This window comes from Aquarana catesbeiana, linkage group LG01, assembly GCF_042186555.1.
Source record: "Aquarana catesbeiana isolate 2022-GZ linkage group LG01, ASM4218655v1, whole genome shotgun sequence".
Taxonomy (NCBI): domain Eukaryota; kingdom Metazoa; phylum Chordata; class Amphibia; order Anura; family Ranidae; genus Aquarana; species Aquarana catesbeiana.
This window is the reverse complement of record NC_133324.1, coordinates 3210932-3233076: the sequence shown is the minus strand read 5'-3', so window position 1 is coordinate 3233076 and position 22145 is coordinate 3210932.

Here is a 22145-nt window from a genome sequence, read left to right as displayed (position 1 = left end):
ATGGTCATTCAGCTGCCACGGTGGTAAAATTACATATCAGTTTTCTGGATCTGCAACCACGAACATGGTGGGTTTCCCTCAATGTTAGTCCCAAACCCAAATCTCATCTCTACACTATATAATAGTCTCTTATGAGGGCACCACCCTTCTGACTCCAATCAGTTCCACACCTGCCTTCGGGTAGGTGAGGGCACTATCTTCATCAACTGTCCATGGGTCACACATGTCCCCTTCTGCTTTGACCTTTGGGTCAGAACACACAAACTCCCAAAGTAATGGCCGACTTCTCTCAACTTCATCATAAACACATCTGGACAGTAACCCTCACCCCCTCCCCCTTTTCAGGATGTGCAAAGCAAAATAATGGACTTTCACTTTAAGCACTGCTAACTAAAATAAAACCTTTCACAGTAATCCCTGCAACCTTCTCAGGGCATACACTCACAAAGTCCACCATCATGGATCCAGCACACAAATAATGGACTTTCATTGGTGAGAAAAAAAAACCTTTCACATACATGGGGTCCCTTTGAAGTTCACACAAGGCACCTCATCTTTCAGTTGTAACCAATTGCACACATATTTCAGAAGAGGACTTACTTCTCAGCAGAGATCAGAAGACTCCAAGCAGAAGAAGCTCCTCTTGTGCCAGTTGGATCCTTCACCAGTCTTGAGATTGAGCTCCAAATGTTGAATTTTTCAAGGACTCCGTTGTGACAGACTCACCTCTCAGCAGAATGTGTTTTAGGGTTTTTTTGCTCGTTTTTATCCACCCACAAGTGAAGGTGACACGGTGTTCTGCCCATACAGGTATTGTCATAACAAGGAACACAATGACTGTTAGCCTCCTGGTTATCTGTTGCAGTTTATCAGTTTATGCCTCTTTATTTCCTCTTAGCTGCCAAATGGGTTCTATCAGTAACTGGCATGTATCCGTGTTGTGGAAATGTTGTTATATGGACTATGGACTCTTGTGGACATTTTATTCTAGGATGTGTGTTTTATAGATTGTCATCTGTCTCCCTGTGTCTGATTTAACCAAGGAGTTCTCTAGCAGAGCGCACTTGGGTTGAGTCGGGACCAGCGGTAAAACCGTCAGTATGAAAACCTTCTCATGGGCTTGGAGACGTGTTCTCGGTGTGTGTTGGAGACGTGTTCTCGGTGTGTGTTGGAGACGTGTTCTCGGTGTGTGTGGGGCGTTTGCTGGTTTGTAAGTATCAAGCGCAATGCGCTGGGCTTCTTGCCTTCAAATGTCTATAAACATTAGAGAAGTGAAATCCGCATAACGAGAGAAACATATTATATCTCTGTTGTGGCTACGCTATCCCTTTTGGATACATATCTGCTTTTATAAAAGGACATTGATGTCTGCCTTGTTGGTATACTTGTACCGTATATTGACAACAGCAGTAGCAATGTCCCCGCAGATCTTCTCAAGCCTGTAAGAACAAGTAGAATGATCTTACTAGTGTAATGGAAATGTGTAAGTTCTGTATATAATTGTATTGTATTTTGTATGTATTGCACACGGCCCTCACTGTGCACACGGCACTAATAATGTTTTCAGTAAATGTTTACATTCTTTCCAGTCCTGATTAGAATTAGCCTGCCTATGTTACGCCCCTTGTTACCATAAACGTACAATTGTAATATTAATGTGATACCTACGTAATCATGTGCATAAAAACCTTCAATAATAAAGCAGAACAGTTATTTGGAAAGATGCTGAGCGTATCTTTTGTGTCTGTTCCCTACTGCAGTAGTTATTATTAATTTGGAACCACTAATCAATATGAGGATAGGAGTTGCCTATCATCAATTTAACCGAGTCACTAGATACTGGTTACTCTGAGCAGTATTGAGTGGGCTCCATGCTGACCAAGATGGTGGATGTGCATGCATGTAGCTGGGCGGGGGGGCAGTGTACATGCCTCAAGTGGGTGGGACATGTGCACTCCCCCCCCCACTCCTGTGGATGCCCTTCCCTTTACTGTTGATATTTCCTATGTGGTCATTTCCTGTGAGTTCATTTTCTGTGTGGTCATTTCTCATGGAGGAAGCGATTGGCTGTTGGGGCCATGACTTCCTGTTTGTCATTCCTTTTGTTGCAGATAAATAAAAACGAAGGGCTGGGCTCGTGAAGGCAGACAGTTGAGCTGTGGAGCTGAGGATGTAAGAATGGTGGTCATGTCTGTGTTACTTGGGATTTAGCGGGAAACAGGGTCGTATTAAGATGCATTATACCAAAAAGGCTGAAATGGATTCGCAGCAGATAGCGAAATTCCCACATCAGTGATGACGAGCCAGGATATTATGGAACGAACAGGACCTCCTTCACACCGGAAGAGAAGGGGGGGAGCAGATCCCAGTCCAGGACATCAAACCATTTAAAATACTTTGTTGTCCTGAGGCAAGGGGTTCGTTTTCTCTGTCCGATGTGTTAGGGAGGTTCTGCTTTACAGAAGAACTCATTTTTCATCTTTTGGTATAATGGCGGGAATTTAGTTGTATGTTTGTCAGTGTTGTTTTGGGACTCATTTAATACAACCTAAAATGTTTGTGTAAGAAACTGTATGTTGTGTATGACTGAGCAGGCTGGTAAGTAACTTTATGTTGTGTAATAAGTTTGTGAATAGGGATGAGCCGAACTCCCCCCACCCCCCCCCCCCCGGTTTGGTCCGCGGCAGAACATGCGAACAGACCAAAAGTTTGACTCGAACGTGAAAAATCAAAAGTGCTAATTTTAAAAGCTTATATTCATGGTATTGTCATAAAAAGTGTTTGGGGACCCGGGTCCTGCCCCAGGGGACATGGATCAATGCAAAAACAAGTTTTAAAAACGTTTTTTTTTCGGGAGCAGTGATTTTAATAATGCTTAAAGTCAAACAATAAAAGTGTAATATCCCTTTAAATTTCATACCTGGGGGGTGTCTATAGTATGCCTGTAAAGGGGCGCATGTGTCCCGTGTTTAGAACAGTCTGACAGCAAAATGACATTTCAAAGGAAAAAAAGTCATTTAAAACTACTCGCGGCTATTAATGAATTTTCCGACAATACACATAAAAGTTCATTGATAAAAACGGCATGGGAATTCCCCACAGGGGAACCCCGAACCAAATTTTTTTTAAAAATGGCGTGAGGGGTCCCCCTAAATTCCATACCAGGCCCTTCAGGTCTGGTATGGATATTAAGGGGAACCCCGCGCCAAAATTTAAAAAAAAATGACGTGGGGGGTCCCCCTCAAAACTCATGCCAGACCATTCAGGTCTGGTATGGATTTTAAGGGGAACCCCACGCCAAAATTAAAAAAAATTGGCTTGGGGTCCCCCCAAAAATCCATACCAGACCCTTATCCGAGCACGCAACCTGGCAGGCCACAGGAAAAGAGGGGGGGGGACGAGAGAGCGCCCCCCCTCCTGAACTGTACCAGGCCACATGCCCTCAACATTGGGAGGGTGCTTTGGGGTAGCCCACCAAAGCACCTTGTCCCCATGTTGATGAGGACAAGAGCCTCATCCCCACAACCCTTGACCGGTGGTTGTGGGGGTCTGCGGGCGGGGGGCTTATCGGAATCTGGAAGCCCCCTTTAACAAGGGGACCCCCAGATCCTGGCCCCCCTATGCGAAATGGTAAGGGGGTACAAAAGTACCCCTACCATTTCACAAAAAAAAGTGTCAAAAATGACAAGAGACAGTTTTTGACAATTCCTTTATTTAAAAAGTCTTCTTTTTTCCATCTTCTATCTTCCTTCGGTTTCTTCCTCCATCTTCTTCTTCCTCCGATCCTCTGCTTCTTTCTCCAGTGTTCTCGTCTGGCATCTTCCTCCGCGGCGTCTCCTTATCTTCATCTTCTTCTCTTCATCTTCTTTTCGGGCCGCTCCGCATCCATGGTTGGATGGGAGGCTCCTGCTGTGTGACACTTCTCGTCTTCTGACTGTTCTTAAATAACGGAGGGTGGGGCCACCCGGTTACCCCGCCCCCCCCTGACGCACGGGGACTTCCCTGTGGCATTCCCCATGATGTCAGAAGGGAGCGGGGTCACCGGGTGGCCCCGCCCTCTGTTATTTAAGAACAGTCAGAAGACGAGAAGTGTCACACAGCAGGAGCCTCCCATCCAATCATGGATGCGGAGCGGCCCGAAAAGAGGATGAAGAGAAAAAGATGAAGAGAAAAAGATGGAGAGGGAGGGAGGGGATGCTGGACGAGAATACTGGAGAAAGAAGCAGAGGATCGGAGGAAGAAGAAGATAGAGGAAGAAACCGAAGGAAGATAGAAGATGGAAAAAAGAAGACTTTTTAAATAAAGGAATTGTCAAAAACTGTCTCGTGTCATTTTTGACACTTTTTTTTGTGAAATGGTAGGGGTACTTTTGTACCCCCTAACCATTTCGCATAGGGGGGGCCAGGATCTGGGGGTCCCCTTGTTAAAGGGGGCTTCCAGATTCCGATAAGCCCCCCCGCCCACAGACCCCCACAACCACCGGTCAAGGGTTGTGGGGATGAGGGAAGAAAGCAGTTAGAAGATGGAAAAAAGAAGACTTTAAATAAAGGAATTGTAAAAAACTGTCTCTTGTCATTTTTAAAATTTTTTGTGTGAAATGGTTACCATTTCACATGGGGGGCCGGGATCTGAGGATTCCCTTGTTAAAGGGGGCTTCCAGATTCCGATAAGCCCCCTGCCCGCAGACCCCCACAACCACCGGTCAAGGGTTGTGGGGATGAGGCTCTTGTCCTCATCAATGTGGGGACAAGGTGTTTTGGGGGGCTACCCCAAAGCACCATCCCAATGTTGAGGGCATGTGGCCTGGTACGTTTCAGGAGGGGGGTGCTCTCTCGTCCCCCCCTCTTTTCCTGCGGCCTGCCAGGTTGCGTGCTCGGATAAGGGTCTGTTATGGATTTTTGGGGGGACCCCACGTCGTTTTTTTTTTTTTATTTTGGCGCGGGGTTCCCCTTAAAGTCCATACCAGACCTGAAGGGGGACCCCACGCCATTTTTAAAAAAAAATTTGGCCGGGGTTCCCCTTAATATCCATACCAGACATGAAGGGCCTGGTATGGAATTTAGGGGGACCCCCACGTCATTTTTTTTCTTTTTAATTTTGGTTCGGGGTTCCCCTGTGGGGAATTCCCATGCCATTTTTATCAATGAACTTTTATGTGTATTGTCGGACCGGCAATTCATTAATAGCCGCGAGTAGTTTTAAATGACTTTTTTTCCTTTGAAATGTCATTTTGCTGTCAGACTGTTCTAAACACAGGAAACATGCGCCCCTTTACAGGCATACTATAGACACCCCCCAGGTACGAAATTTAAAGGGATATTACACTTTTATTGTTTGACTTTAAGCATTATTAAAATCACTGCTCCCGAAAAAAACGGCCGTTTTTAAAACTTTTTTTTGCATTGATCCATGTCCCCTGGGGCAGGACCCGGGTCCCCAAACACTTTTTAGGACAATAACTTGCATATAAACCTTTAAAATGAGCACTTTTGATTTTGAACGTTCGAGTCCCATAGCCTTCAATGTGGTTCTAACGTTCATGCGAAGTTTTGGTCTGTTCGCAAGTTCTGGTGCGAACCGAACCGGGGGGTGTTCAGCTCATCCCTACCCTGGACGCTATGCCCGGCTGCTGAGCTCCTTTCCCATTACAGCACTCTATACTGCTCCTCCTCTGCAGGGCTGAAATCACATTCCTTTACAACACAGCCAGTCAACCATGATCTGCACAGGGTGCCTACTGCAACTAAACCGCCGTTCTGAGCAGAGAATTTCTGATTCTGATTCTCCATTGGTGATCCCTGTCCTCTGATTCTCCAGCGGTGATCCCTGTCTTCTGATTCTCCAGCGGTGATCCCTGTCCTCTGATTCTCCAGCGGTGATCCCTGTCCTCTGATTCTCCAGCGGTGATCCCTGTCCTCTGATTCTCCAGCGGTGATCCCTGTCTTCTGATTCTCCAGCGGTGATCCCTGTCCTCTGATTCTCCAGCGGTGATCCCTGTCCTCTGATTCTCCAGCGGTGATCCCTGTCCTCTGATTCTCCAGCGGTGATCCCTGTCCTCTGATTCTCCAGCGGTGATCCCTGTCTTCTGATTCTCCAGCGGTGATCCCTGTCCTCTGATTCTCCAGCGGTGATCCCTGTCCTCTGATTCTCCAGCGGTGATCCCTGTCCTCTGATTCTCCAGCGGTGATCCCTGTCTTCTGATTCTCCAGCGGTGATCCCTGTCCTCTGATTCTCCAGCGGTGATCCCTGTCCTCTGATTCTCCAGCGGTGATCCCTGTCCTCTGATTCTCCAGCGGTGATCCCTGTCCTCTGATTCTCCAGCGGTGATCCCTGTCCTCTGATTCTCCAGCGGTGATCCCTGTCCTCTGATTCTTCAGCGGTGATCCCTGTCCTCTGATTCTCCAGCGGTGATCCCTGTCCTCCGATTCTCCAGCGGTGATCCCTGTCCTCTGATCCTCCAGTGATGATCCCTGTCCTCTGATTCTCCAGCGGTGATCCCTGTCCTCTGATTCTCCATTGGTAATCCCTGTCCTCTGATTCTCCAGCGGTGATCCCTGTCCTCTGATCCTCCAGTGATGATCCCTGTCCTCTGATTCTCCAGCGGTGATCCCTGTCCTCTGATTCTCCAGCGGTGATCCCTGTCCTCTGATTCTCCAGCGGTGATCCCTGTCCTCTGATTCTCCAGCGGTGATCCCTGTCCTCTGATTCTCCAGCGGTGATCCCTGTCTTCTGATTCTCCAGCGGTGATCCCTGTCTTCTGATTCTCCAGAGGTGATCCCTGTCCTCTGATTCTCCAGAGGTGATCCCTGTCCTCTGATTCTCCAGAGGTGATCCCTGTCCTCTGATTCTCCATTGGTGATCCCTGACCTCTGATTCTCCAGTGGTGATCCCTGTCCTCTGATTCTCCAGCGGTGATCCCTGTCCTCTGATTCTCCAGCGGTGATCCCTGTCCTCTGATTCTCCAGGGGTGATCCCTGTCCTCTGATTCTCCAGGGGTGATCCCTGTCCTCTGATTCTCCAGCGGTGATCCCTGTCCTCTGATTCTCCAGCGGTGATCCCTGTCTTCTGATTCTCCAGCGGTGATCCCTGTCTTCTGATTCTCCAGCGGTGATCCCTGTCTTCTGATTCTCCAGCGGTGATCCCTGTCCTCTGATTCTCCAGTGGTGATCCCTGTCTTCCGATTCTCCAGCGGTGATCCCTGTCCTCTGATTCTCCATTGGTAATCCCTGTCCTCTGATTCTCCAGCGGTGATCCCTGTCCTCTGATTCTCCATTGGTAATCCCTGTCCTCTGATTCTCCAGTGGTGATCCCTGTCTTCCGATTCTCCAGCGGTGATCCCTGTCCTCTGATTCTCCATTGGTAATCCCTGTCCTCTGATTCTCCAGCGGTGATCCCTGTCCTCTGATCCTCCAGTGATGATCCCTGTCCTCTGATTCTCCAGCGGTGATCCCTGTCCTCTGATTCTCCAGCGGTGATCCCTGTCCTCTGATTCTCCAGTGGTGATCCCTGTCCTCTGATTCTCCAGTGGTGATCCCTGTCCTCTGATTCTCCAGTGGTGATCCCTGTCCTCTGATTCTCCAGCTGTGATCCCTGTCCTCTGATTCTCCATTGGTAATCCCTGTCCTCTGATTCTCCAGCTGTGATCCCTGTCCTCTGATTCTCCATTGGTAATCCCTGTCCTCTGATTCTCCAGTGGTGATCCCTGTCCTCTGATTCTCCAGTGGTGATCCCTGTCCTCTGATTCTCCAGCTGTGATCCCTGTCCTCTGATTCTCCAGTGGTGATCCCTGTCCTCTGATTCTCCAGCGGTGATCCCTGTCCTCTGATTCTCCAGCGGTGATCCCTGTCTTCTGATTCTCCAGCGGTGATCCCTGTCTTCCGATTCTCCAGCGGTGATCCCTGTCCTCCGATTCTCCAGCGGTGATCCCTGTCCTCTGCTTCCCCAGCGGTGATCCCTGTCCTCTGATTCTCCAGCGGTGATCCCTGTCTTCTGATTCTCCAGCGGTGATCCTTGTCTTCTGATTCTCCAGCGGTGATCCCTGTCTTCTGATTCTCCAGCGGTGATCCTTGTCTTCTGATTCTCCAGCGGTGATCCCTGTCTTCTGATTCTCCAGCGGTGATCCCTGTCCTCTGATCCTCCAGTGATGATCCCTGTCCTCTGATTCTCCAGCGGTGATCCCTGTCCTCTGATTCTCCAGCGGTGATCCCTGTCCTCTGATTCTCCCGCGGTGATCCCTGTCCTCTGATTCTCCAGTGGTGATCCCTGTCCTCTGATTCTCCAGCTGTGATCCCTGTCCTCTGATTCTCCAGCGGTGATCCCTGTCCTCTGATTCTCCAGCGGTGATCCCTGTCCTCTGATTCTCCAGCGGTGATCCCTGTCCTCCGATTCTCCAGCGGTGATCCCTGTCCTCTGATTCTCCAGTGGTGATCCCTGTCCTCTGATTCTCCATTGGTAATCCCTGTCCTCTGATTCTCCAGCGGTGATCCCTGTCCTCTGATCCTCCAGTGATGATCCCTGTCCTCTGATTCTCCAGCGGTGATCCCTGTCCTCTGATTCTCCAGCGGTGATCCCTGTCCTCTGATTCTCCAGCGGTGATCCCTGTCCTCTGATTCTCCAGTGGTGATCCCTGTCCTCTGATTCTCCAGTGATGATCCCTGTCCTCTGATTCTCCAGCGGTGATCCCTGTCCTCTGATCCTCCAGTGATGATCCCTGTCCTCTGATTCTCCAGCGGTGATCCCTGTCTTCTGATTCTCCAGCGGTGATCCCTGTCTTCTGATTCTCCAGCGGTGATCCCTGTCTTCTGATTCTCCAGGGGTGATCCCTGTCCTCTGATTCTCCAGTGGTGATCCCTGTCTTCCGATTCTCCAGCGGTGATCCCTGTCCTCCGATTCTCCAGCGGTGATCCCTGTCCTCTGCTTCCCCAGCGATGATCCCTGTCCTCTGATTCTCCAGCGGTGATCCCTGTCTTCTGATTCTCCAGCGGTGATCCCTGTCTTCTGATTCTCCAGCGGTGATCCTTGTCTTCTGATTCTCCAGCGGTGATCCCTGTCTTCTGATTCTCCAGCGGTGATCCTTGTCTTCTGATTCTCCAGCGGTGATCCCTGTCTTCTGATTCTCCAGCGGTGATCCCTGTCCTCTGATCCTCCAGTGATGATCCCTGTCCTCTGATTCTCCAGCGGTGATCCCTGTCTTCTGATTCTCCAGCGGTGATCCCTGTCCTCTGATCCTCCAGTGATGATCCCTGTCCTCTGATTCTCCAGCGGTGATCCCTGTCCTCTGATCCTCCAGTGATGATCCCTGTCCTCTGATTCTCCAGCGGTGATCCCTGTCCTCTGATTCTCCAGCGGTGATCCCTGTCCTCTGATTCTCCAGGGGTGATCCCTGTCCTCCGATTCTCCAGCGGTGATCCCTGTCCTCTGATTCTCCAGTGGTGATCCCTGTCTTCCGATTCTCCAGCGGTGATCCCTGTCCTCTGATTCCACAGGGGTGATCCCTGTCCTCTGATTCTCCATTGGTAATCCCTGTCCTCTGATTCTCCAGCGGTGATCCCTGTCCTCTGATTCCACAGGGGTGATCCCTGTCCTCTGATTCTCCAGCTGTGATCCCTGTCCTCTGATTTTCCATTGGTAATCCCTGTCCTCTGATTCTCCAGCGGTGATCCCTGTCCTCTGATTCTCCAGCGGTGATCCCTGTCCTCTGATTCTCCAGCGGTGATCCCTGTCCTCTGATCCTCCAGTGATGATCCCTGTCCTCTGATTCTCCAGCGGTGATCCCTGTCCTCTGATTCTCCAGCGGTGATCCCTGTCCTCTGATTCTCCAGCGGTGATCCCTGTCCTCTGATTCTCCAGCGGTGATCCCTGTCTTCTGATTCTCCAGCGGTGATCCCTGTCTTCTGATTCTCCAGCGGTGATCCCTGTCCTCTGATTCTCCAGCGGTGATCCATGTCTTCTGATTCTCCAGCGGTGATCCCTGTCCTCTGATTCTCCAGCGGTGATCCCTGTCTTCTGATTCTCCAGCGGTGATCCCTGTCCTCTGATTCTCCAGCGGTGATCCCTGTCCTCTGATTCTCCAGCGGTGATCCCTGTCTTCTGATTCTCCAGCGGTGATCCCTGTCCTCTGATTCTCCAGCTGTGATCCCTGTACTCTGATTCTCCATTGGTGATCCCTGTCCTCTGATTCTCCATTGGTGATCCCTGTCCTCCGATTCTCCATTGGTGATCCCTGTCCTCCGATTCTCCATTGGTGATCCCTGTCCTCCGATTCTCCATTGGTGATCCCTGTCCTCTGATGTAAAGAGGAACTCTGGGAACTCAAAAGCCTTAAACCACTTTGAGTATCTTGCCTGCGGTGGATGTATCTGCACACACAGTGGAAGTGGAGGGGGGGGGGGGGCAGGTCAACTTTTGCATCGGGGCCCACAAGCTTCAAGCTACGCCTCTGATATTCTACATTTAGTGTAGACTAGATATTCAGTGTAGAATCTATATTCAGTCAGTTCATGCAGTGTAGTATATATATATATATAACACCGTATATTGAAGTGGTTAAGGGGAACCCCACGCCAAATTTTTTTTTTCAATTGCAAGGGGGTCCCCCCAAAATCCTTAACAGACCCCTATCCGAGCAAGCAACCTGGCAGGTCAGGATAGGCTGGAATGAGTGACCACCTCCCCTCCCCCCCGAACCATACCAGGCTGCTTGCCCTCAACATGGGGAGGGTGCTCTGGGGCCCCCCCCAAACACCTTGTCCCCATGTTGATGAGAACAAGGGCCTTGTCTTCAGCCTCATCCTCACAACCCTTGCCTGGTGGTTTTGGGGGGCTTTGGGCAGGGGGGCTTATCTTTAACAAGGGGGCCCCCAGATCCCAGCCCCCCTATGTGTATAGGTATTGAGTACATTGTACCCCTACCCAATCACCAAAAAAAAAAAATCTTGATCTTCTTCTTACACCTGGAAATGAATCAGTCCTTATAGTCCATAAAAAGGAAAACACCGCTTGACATGTAGACTGTTCTTCAGGAGGGATGACTTATAGGGAGGACACGACATGGTGAGCTGTAGTAATCGCCGGGCGGTCTGGGATCCTATGTGTCTTGTACGTGGGTTGGGCTTCGGGCCGTCTCCTCTCGGTGAGGAAGATGTGGTCATCTGCTCTGCTCTGTTCACTCGTCCATTCAGACAACAGTAGCACCTCATCACGACATATAGAAGGAATAGAAACAAAAATAACATGAGTATATATATATATATATATATATATATACCCCTACTTCCTTCAATCATGATCTGTTGAAAAATAAAATCCCCAAAGATTCTCAGACCCTTAAAAGGATTCCAATCTTCACTAGTTATAGCTCTGGCTTTGTCTTGCAGGGATCTAAACCTTATCCATATGAACTTTGTCACTAGTATCCCCGATCCAGGTATAACAATCTTTACTTATGAATTCCCAGAACCCCCCCCCCTTGGACTGTGGGACTTCCTGAAATTCTCAATGGATGTGTCATGGTTATGCAATGGAGCTTCTCTATCAGCTTACCTGTCTCCATGTGTTCATCTCTAAAGACCAGCTGCCTCTCACCTGACTGCTTTTATAACCTCTCCTCTAAGCATGGCCCCACCCCAGGCCCTATCAGGGAACCCTATATTAACCTGTGCAGTGCAAGCCAGCAGTGCTGATCAACCATTGTGTGTTAGCCTCTGTGTGTACTTGCTGTGTTTCCTACGTCTGATTCCAGTTACCGACTTTGGTGTGTTCTTAACTATTCCTGTCTGCTCCTGACCCTGACCTTTGGCGTGTCCCCGACCATCCCTGTTTGCCTGTGACCCTGAACCTTGGAGTGAACTCTGTTGTCCTTGTCTGCTTGTGGCCCCGACCTTGGCTTGTCCCTTACTTTCCTTGTTGTTCCAGCCTGCTGCCTCCTTCCTCTTCTCCTGTAGTCTACCGTGAGTGTGAGCTGTGAGACCCTGGGGGCCGCGACCTGGAGCCAGACTGCAGCTCAGTCCATCCTCACCACTAGAGGCTCTGGTGAACACCTGCTGGCTCTTAGACTCCGTGCCCTGGGGAATCTATGCTCTAGCTCCCAGTGGGATCCGTGTTAGTGATCCAGTAGACCTGCTTCCTGAACCTCCCAGGTTTCAATCTGCAGCAGTCAGTCCTAGGGGTCACTACCTAGCAGTGCACTTCTGACTCCTACAGAGTGCATCTGTCACCCAGCCTCAAGGTGACCCGACAGTTTAATCAGCCATGGACCCGGCTGATGTGCCGCTACCCGCAGATGATCCGTTGCAGGGCTTAGTTCGCAGACTTGAGACCCAGGAATCGCATCAGACCCAAGTGATGCGATTCCTTCAGGATTTGGCATCCCGTTTTGAACAGGTTCAGGCCTCATTAGGACCCCCGGTTCAACAACCTCAACCGCTATCTGCTGCTGCACCTATCACACCAGTCACAGCCACACATTCATTACAACTGCCAGCTCCGGCCCGTTTCTCTGGGGTCTCCAAGGCTTGCAGGGGGTTCCTTAGCCAGTGCACGATTCATTTTGAACTTCAGCTCCAAAACTTCCTGTCTGATCGGGCGAAAGTAGCCTATATTATATCCCTTCTGTCCGGCGAGGTGCTAGCTTGGGCTGCCCCTCTGTGGGAATGGAATGATCCAGGGGTTTCTAGCCTGTCTGATTTCTTGAATCTTTTTCGGAATATCTTTGAGGAACCGGGTTGTGTCTCCTCAGCGGCTTACGCTCTTTTACGTCTCCGTCAAGAGTCCGCTTCTGTGGGACAGTATGCTCTTCAGTTCCATATCCTCACAGCTGAATTGAGCTGGAATAATGAGGCCCTAGTTGCAACCTTTTTACATGGCCTCTCTGATAGAGTGAAGGATGAATTAGCAGGAAGATCTGGACGGTGTCATCACCTTGTGTAACCAGATCGATATTCGCTTTCAGGAGAGGGCCCTGGAAAAAAGACGCCAGCACTCCCCGTTCCTTAGGCAGCTTGAGCTCCCAGTCCCTTCTCTTCGGTCCGAGGAGCACCCCCTGCCCGCTGAGGAACCTATGCAGCTGGGCTGGACCAAGTTGTGTCCTGAAGAACGCGCTAGGTGCAGAACTCTGGGCCTGTGCCTCTATTGTGGGGCCAAAGGTCATTTTTAGTGACACTTGTTCTGTTCTCTTTGTTTGGAAAACGATCGGGGCTAATACATCTGGAAAGTGGAGTATTAGACCCTGAAGTATCACCTTCACCTTCTTGTCTTCTTCTTTCTGTGTTCCTTCATGTCGGCGCTTCCTCTCGTTCAGTCTCGGCACATCTGGATTCCGGAGCCGCTGGCAATTTCATTTATTGGGAAACTGCATCTTCCATGAGACTTACCCTTTTGCCTCTTCAACGCCATTGGTGGTCTTGGTGATTGATGGCACTGTTCTCCCAGGGGGTCCTATCCACTTCCAGACCCCTCCTGTTAAAGTGGTTGTATAGTCTTTTTTTTAACTTTTACCTACAGGTAAGCCTATAATAAGGCTTACCTGTAGGTAAAAAAAATATCTCCTAAACCTGTACGGTTTAGGAGATATTCCCCTTGCTATGAGCCGCTGACTGCAGAGGCGCATGCGCACAGGGGATTCTCGGCTGAAGGCCCGGCAACTGCCGGACCTTGCCGGGAAAGAAATCTCCCGCGCGCATGCGCGGGAGTGATGATATCGCAGCTCCAGCCACTCACAGCGCTGGAACCGCGATACCCGGAAGACATGCCGAGGCAACATGTCAGCTACCTCGGTGTGGACCAGGTAAGATACCGACGCCTCGTTCTAAGGTAAGTATTTCATAATGAGCTAGTATGCGGTACATGCTAGCTCATTATGCCTTTTGCTTTACAGGGGTAAAAAAAAAAAAAATGTTCAGCGGGTATACAACCGATTTAAGATGTCGGTAGGTACACTCCACCAGGAGTGGATATCCTTCCTTGTCTTGCCTAAAGCTTCACCTCCTATCATATTAGGTCTTCCTTGGTTACGGTTCCATTCTCCACACATTGGCTGGACTGCTGGACGGATCCTGGCTTGGGGTTCCCCCTGTTCCTCTTCCTGCCTACTCAAGGTTACCCCAAAAGAGAAACTTCCTATTGCCACCATCCCAGTATCTTCTGCTCTTCCCGCTGCATATAGCGACTTCTGGAATGTCTCCTGCAATAGTCGGGCTGAGGCACTCTCTGGGTCATGTGGCACTCTGGATGAGGAGCCCACCTGTAAACTTGAGCCAATCATTCACTCCAGTTTGCATGGTCATTTACCTTTGCTTGTTCCTGGACCCCCTTGGGCGCACACCCAGGCTGACTCGTCTACCAGTTCCACAGTCGCTACGCCCTATGATGCGATTCTGGTGGTCGCTGCACCTGGCAATGCTGTTCAGTCGGGATCTGCACCAGTTCAGCCTATGTCCAGTGAAGCTATCCAGCTTGACTTCTGTGACACATCACTTTCTAAACAACCTGACCTCAGGGATCCACTGACTTCTGCCCAGTCTGATGATCCTGTGTTGGATGTCCAGCTCATCTTTAAGGGTCTGGGGGACCCTGCTCAGACTCCTGGTGGTCTTCTTATGCCTTTACCCATTCCTAAGAAGCTTTTAGCCCTCAATAAGTCCTCTACCTACCTCAGTTTCAGTCTCTGAGGATAATCTTCAGTACGAGGTTAGTCATGTTCTCGATTCCCGGTGCCGTAGAGGCATTCTTCAGTACCTCGTACATTGGGAAGGGTTTGGTCCTGAGGAGAGCTCTTGGATCACTGCATCTGAGATCTTTGCGCCTAGTCTGTTGGGGAGGTTTCATCTGGAGTTTCCCCTTAAGCCAGGGCCCAGGCGGGGAAGGGGGAGGCCTCATAAAGGGGGGGGGGGTACTGTCCTGGTTATGCAATAGAGTTTCTCTACCAGCTTACCTGTCTCCATGTGTTTCTCTAAAGACCATCTGCCTCTCACCTGACTGGTTTTATAACCTCTCCTCTAAGCATGGCCCCACCCCAGGCCCTATCAGGGAACTCTATATTAACCTGTGCAGTGCAAGCCAGCAGTGCTGATCAACCATTGTGTGTTAGCCTCTGTGTGTACTTGCGGTGTTTCCTACGTCTGATTCCAGTTACCGACTTTGGCCTGTTCTTAACTATTCCTGTCTGCTCGTGACCCTGACCTTTGGCGTGTCCCCGACCATCCCTGTTTGCCTGTGACCCTGAACCTTGGCGTGAACTCTGTTGTCCTTGTCTGCTTGTGGCCCCGACCTTGGCTTGTCCCTTACTTTCCTTGTTGTTCCAGCCTGCTGCCTCCTTCCTCTTCTCGTGTAGTCTATCGTGAGCTGTGAGACCCTGGGGGCCGCGACCTGGAGCCAGACTGCAGCGCAGTCCATCCTCACCACTAGAGGCTCTGGTGAACACCTGCTGGCTCTTAGACTCCGCACCCTGGGGAATCTATGCTCTAGCTCCCAGTGGGATCTTTGTTGATGCTCCAGTAGACCTGCTTCCTGGACCTCCCAGGGTTCAATCCGCAGCAGTCAGTCCTAGGGTCCACTACCTAGCGGTGCACTTCTGACTCCTACAGAGTGCATCTGTCACCTAGCCTCAAGGTGACCTGACAGGATGAGAAATTGTTCAATCGTTTCATAAGCTCAAGCCCCCACCCGCCATTCTTACCTTCTCTCGCGCCATCAGATCCTCGTGATGGGCCGCGACATAAGATGCTGAGACGAGTTTCACCAGCACACATGAACCTCTTGCTTTAGGGGAATTACCTTATAAGTAGGGATGAGCTTTCTGTTCGACACGAACATTGGCTATTTGCCCGTTCCTCGAAAACCGAACATTATGGGCCGTTCGCGCCAAATCCGAGCGGGGCGTAATGGCCCATAATGCACTGCGGGAGCGCAGTGCATTGCTGTATGATGATTGGCCAGAGCATGCACCATGACCCGCATGCTTTGGCCAATCACAGCACCCTCAGCTAAGAGAGCCATAATTGGCCAAAGGCAGGGTGCCTTTGGCCAATCATGGCTCAGGGGGGGACTAAGACCACGCCCCACACAATAGAAGGCTGCCTACACGTAGGCCTCGTGTAGTGTGTTGGTGGTGTGAATGGAGAGAGAGTGTCATTTAGATTGAGCAGGCAGGTTATTCAGTTAGCTGCAGTGTATTTAAGATATATATATATATATATATATATATATATATATACACACATACACACACACACACACACACACACACACACACACAGACAGACAGTCTCGTATATATATATATATATTATATATATATATCCACTGTATCCAGTTTAGCTAGATCTGACTGCAGGCCGTTCCTGGTGTACTGTTTCTAATATACTTCAGGCAGATGATTCAGTTAGCTGCAGTGTATTTAAAAAAAAAAAAAATATATATATATATATATATATATATATATATATATATATATATATATAGCACGGACCCCCGAAGGAGCTGCTGAGTTATTTGGGCCTGTACTCTGCTTTATACCCCCTTGAATATCTCAGTCCCCCTGACACAGCTGTGATGTAATAGTGAGCAGTCCAAACGAAATCACGAAGACAAGTCCATGATACTCAATATAATATACATGTCTGTGGTTACCTTACCCTCCTCTCGGCTGGTGATGAAGAGGAAAACAACACTCACACAGTTATACTTGAATAATAACCAAATTTACTGTTGTTGTATTAGAAGGGTTAAACTACAATGGTTGTACTGTCAGACCAACATAGTCTGACAGACAACTAAACTTTACAAAGGTACAATACAGGTGTATAATGTCTGAAATAATATATGAGAAGTATAACAAAGTAAATAGGATACCGTCAGAGTGAGTGTCTCCCTCTAAGCACTGTCCTATTTCCTGCGCACTTAAAGCTATACTAAATCAAATGTCGACTTGATCAAGTATAATACAACACTAGGGAGCTCCCTCCTATAATATCACACTGCCCCGATATAGTAAAATAACCCAAGGCCTTATGTGTTACTTAACAGTTCTTCTTTATCTTCTTTTCTTCTGCTAGCAACGAGGTAATTTTGTAATCCAAGGGTTAATGATTCCTTAACAAAGTATTCTTATATATAAAGCAAAGTCCTGATGCAGCAGAGCTATAACTAACTTTGATGCAGTGACTTAGTGTTGAATCCTCTTGACTTTTCTTGTGGGACTACAGGTCCCAGCAACTCTATCTTGTGTAAACTGATGTATGAAAGTGCCTCAAGAAACTTGTGGGCCTCAGCCCTCTCACCCAACCAGGACAATGCTGTCAGGAGACTCCGCTCTGATGTGCAGGGTTCTTCCTCCGCAGTATCTCAGTTCTTTCACTGCGGCCACGCCGTCACGCTGTACTACTTCACAGATGACCGGGAGTCCTCGGTTACCTCCTTCAAGGGTCTCTGAATCGATCACTCTGCTGCTCCAGCACGCAGTGATGTAAGGCCGGATCAAAGACAGCTCACAGACAACCGGGAGTCCTCGGTTACCTCCTTCAAGGGTTTCTGGATGGATTGCACTGCTGCTCCAGCACGCTGTGATGTAAGGTCGGATCAAAGACAGCTCACAGACGACCGGGAGTCCTCGGTTACCTCCTTCAAGGGTCTCTGGATGATCACTCTGCTGCTCCAGCACACTGTGATGTAAGGCCGGATCAAACACTGCTCACAGACGACCGGGAGTCCTCGGTTACCTCCTTCAAGGGTCTCTGGATGGATCACTCTGCTGCTCCAGCACACTGTGATGTAAGGCCGGATCAAAGACAGCTCACAGACGACCGGGAGTCCTCGGTTACCTCCTTCAAGGGTCTCTGGATGGATCACACTGCTGCTCCAGCACGCTGTGATGTAAGGCTGGATCAAAGACAGCTCACAGATGACCGGAAGTCCTCAGGTTACCTCCTTCAAGGGTCTCTGGATGGATCACTCTGCTGCTCCAGCACACTGTGATGTAAGGCCAGATCAAAGACAGCTCACAGATGACCGGGAGTCCTCGGTTACCTCCTTCAAGGGTCTCTGGATGGATCACTCTGCTGCTCCAGCACACTGTGATGTAAGGCCAGATCAAAGATGACCGGGAGTCCTCGGTTACCTCCTTCAAGGGTCTCTGGATGGATCACTCTGCTGCTCCAGCACACTGTGATGTAAGGCCGGATCAAAGACAGCTCACAGACGACCGGGAGTCCTCGGTTACCTCCTTCAAGGGTCTCTGGATGATCACTCTGCTGCTCCAGCACACTGTGATGTAAGGCCGGATCAAAGACAGCTCACAGACGACCGGGAGTCCTCGGTTACCTCCTTCAAGGGTCTCTGGATGGATTGCACTGCTGCTCCAGCACGCTGTAATGTAAGGCTGGATCAAAGACAGCTCACAGATGACCGGAAGTCCTCAGTTACCTCCTTCAAGGGTCTCTGAATGGATCACTCTGCTGCTCCAGCACACTGTGATGTAAGGCCGGATCAAAGACAGCTCACAGACAACCGGGAGTCCTCGGTTACCTCCTTCAAGGGTCTCTGGATGGATCACTCTGCTGCTCCAGCACACTGTGATGTAAGGCCGGATCAAAGACAGTTCACAGACGACCGGGAGTCCTCGGTTACCTCCTTCAAGGGTCTCTGAATCGATCACTCTGCTGCTCCAGCACACTGTGATGTAAGGCCAGATCAAAGACAGCTCACAGACGACCGGGAGTCCTCGGTTACCTCCTTCAAGGGTCTCTGGATGGATTGCACTGCTGCTCCAGCACGCTGTAATGTAAGGCTGGATCAAAGACAGCTCACAGATGACCGGAAGTCCTCAGTTACCTCCTTCAAGGGTCTCTGAATGGATCACTCTGCTGCTCCAGCACACTGTGATGTAAGGCCGGATCAAAGACAGCTCACAGACAACCGGGAGTCCTCGGTTACCTCCTTCAAGGGTCTCTGAATCGATCACTCTGCTGCTCCAGCACGCAGTGATGTAAGGCCGGATTGCTGGCTGCTGTTCTGCTCCGCACAGGGTGGGCCGCACTGGGCTGGGGGACCTCATACAGATCCTCCCAGGCTGGCCATGCGTCTCCAAGAGACCTAAGATGGCCGCTCCCAGCCCTTTTATAATCTTCCCACAATGCCGTTCTGTTCCCTAAGAATTGTGGGAGTCACTGAGCATTGTGGGTGGGTTAAGTTAATGTCCAGATATAAACAAACAAAAGACTTCCAGGTCAACTTGAATAATCATAATAGAAATAAAGATTCAGTCCTTTTGCACTTTGGCCGCTAGATGGCGCCAGATGATAAGATATAACGTTAACATTAAGTTATATCAAAAATATGTCCCCACTACATATATAGCGAGGGGGTTAGCTCAGCAGCGGATGTGTGTGACCCCCTGGATGGGTTCACCAAAGAAAATCAGGCACAGCAGACAGCGTTATAGGTGAAAAAAACAAAACAAAGGTGCGGTTTATTTAGACTATATGCATTGAAAAATAACAGCAAAACAAAAAGAAACATGAAAAGAAATCCTGGTCAGCTTGACCGCTTACTACACACGTAGATTCCCTATCTAACAACCAGGTGCAGCCTTGTGCCACCCCAGTCCCTATTTCAGAAGTTTGCCACACAGGCGTTGACTCACCGCACAGGACAGATCCCACACTCCCCAGTCTACACACAGAACTGGTTCCAGGATGGATCATCTCCCTAAGCATGCTGGGGTGTTTTCTATAGGTCTTAATGAGCCCACTTACTACAGCTGGGCTCATTAACTCTTCCCCTGCAGGACTCCCAGCACTCCCCCCTAGTGGTATAAGTCAGCATAAAGCCTGAATCTAGGGCATATATATATATATATATATATATATATATATATATATATATATATATATATATATATATATATATATATATTTCCACTGTATCCAGCTTAGCTATATCTGACTGCAGGCCGTTCCTGGTGTACAGTTTCTAATATACTTCAGGCGGTGTACACAGTATACAGTGCTGTGCACCCATAGTGCAGTTGCTACTACTTTTCTGGTGGTCAATACAGTACACAATACAGTGCACTCGTTGTTGTTTTTACACTTCTGTTGGTGTACACAGTACTGTGCATCCCTAGTGCACTTGCTACTACTTTCCTGGTGGTGTACACAGTACACAATACAGTGTAGTGTTTTTTTGCTAAACAAAATTTACATCATGTCCGGAAGGCCACCAAGGAGAGGCAGACACTCACAGGCCACTAAAAGAGGGCAAGCCGGCTCTGTGTCTACAGTCAACAGTGCTGGTCATGGCCATGGTGCATCCTCTGCAGGTGGCCGTGGGGCACGCTTGTTCTTTTTTTCCTGCAGCTGGTCGTGTTATTGAGCCACAACATGCAGAATAGTTGGTGGACCGTTCAAGTGACATGTCCGCTGACATCCGATCCGGTCCAATCCGCTAAAATCAGACGGATGGCCCTACGTTTGCATCAGTCCCTGGCGGATCGGATGAGATCTGATGAAAACGGACATGCTGTCCGTTTTCGTCCGATCTCTTCATAGCAAGCAGCGGCGCTCGAAAAGCCCCTCCCCGCTCAGTAAGCAGAGAGGGACCTATCATCCGCCGGCTCAGTGGAGATCAACGGAGAGATCTCCCGCTGAGCTGATGGACTCCGTGGCAGCGGATCCGCCTCGTGTGAATGAGGCCTAAGAAAGCCCCCCTCATCCTCCTCCTCCTCTGTCACCCAGGGTAGTTTGCCTGCCAATGCAGCTGCCAAAGCGGCCCATTCCATCGGCTTCATGTCATCAGTCACTCCTTCCCTAGCCCCACCATCATGCATGGAGGAGTCCCCCGAACTTTTCGACCACAGTGTTGGGTACATGCTGCAGGAGGATGCGCAGCGTTTTGAAGACTTTGATGATGGCACCCAGGTTGAGGAAGGCAGTAACGTGAGCCTAGAGAGAGGGGGTGCCCAAGAAGGTCAAGAAACTGGCAGTCATGTTCCCCCAGCTGCAGCATACTGCCAAGTTTGCTCCAGTGATGAGGAGGGAGGGGATGATGAGGTCACTGACTCTACTTGGGTGCCTGAGAGAAGAGAGGAGGAGGAGGCACATCTCCAACGAGGCAGGATGCCCTCCAGGGGGCAGCTTAAGGGCAGCCACCCTATTGCATCACACCGCAGAGCTAAGCAGGTGCAGGGCACTGCTGACTCCCCACATATTTTGAAAAGTTCTGTGGTGTGGGCCTTTTTTGACATGTGTGCAGCAGATCGCACCGTTGCTGTTTGCAACCTATGTCTGAAGCGTATCAAGCATGGCCAAAACAGCAGCCACTTGGGCACAACATGCTTGACCAGACATATGTCGAGCTCCCATGCAGACCGTTTGCATCAGCACTTAAAAGACCCACATCAAAGAATAAGGCAGACCTCTCCTAGCTCCCTATCAGCTGGGATCTCCAACACCTCTATACCTCCAGTCCTCACAGAAACCTGCACTGAGAGGAATGAAGGTATAGAAATAGGTTTCCCAAGTACTTGCGGCCAATCTGCTAGCGGTACACCAACATCGGATTTTAACAGGCAAATTTCCCTTCCCCACTTGCTAAACCGTCGAAAGAAATTCGGTCCCAGCCATCCGCAAGCTCAGCGTCTGAATGCTAGCTTGGCCAAATTGCTAGCACTGCAACTGTTGCCTTTTCAGCTGGTAGACTCTGCCCCCTTTCGTGAATTTGTGGAATGTGCGGTACCTCAGTGGTAGGTTCCGAAAAAAGCCATTTCTTTTCATGGAAGGTCATTTTTCTGCCCCTGTTTAACCACATCAATACTGGGCACTTTCACCCCCTTCCTTCCCAGACCAATTTTCATCTTTCAGCGCTGTCACACTTTCAGTGACAATTGTGCGGTCATGCTGCGCTGTACCCAAATGAAATTTTTATCATTTTGTTCGCACAAATAGAGCTTTCTTCGGGTGGTATTTATTCACAACTCCATTTTTTTGCGATATAAGTGAAAAAAGAGCGGAAATTTGGAAAAAAACAATATTTTCTTCTTTCTATTTTAAAAGAAATCCCCAAAAATCGAATTTTGTCATAAATTTAAGCCAAAATGTATTCTGCTACATGTCTTTGGTAAAAAAAATCTCGTTAAGTGTATAATAATTGGT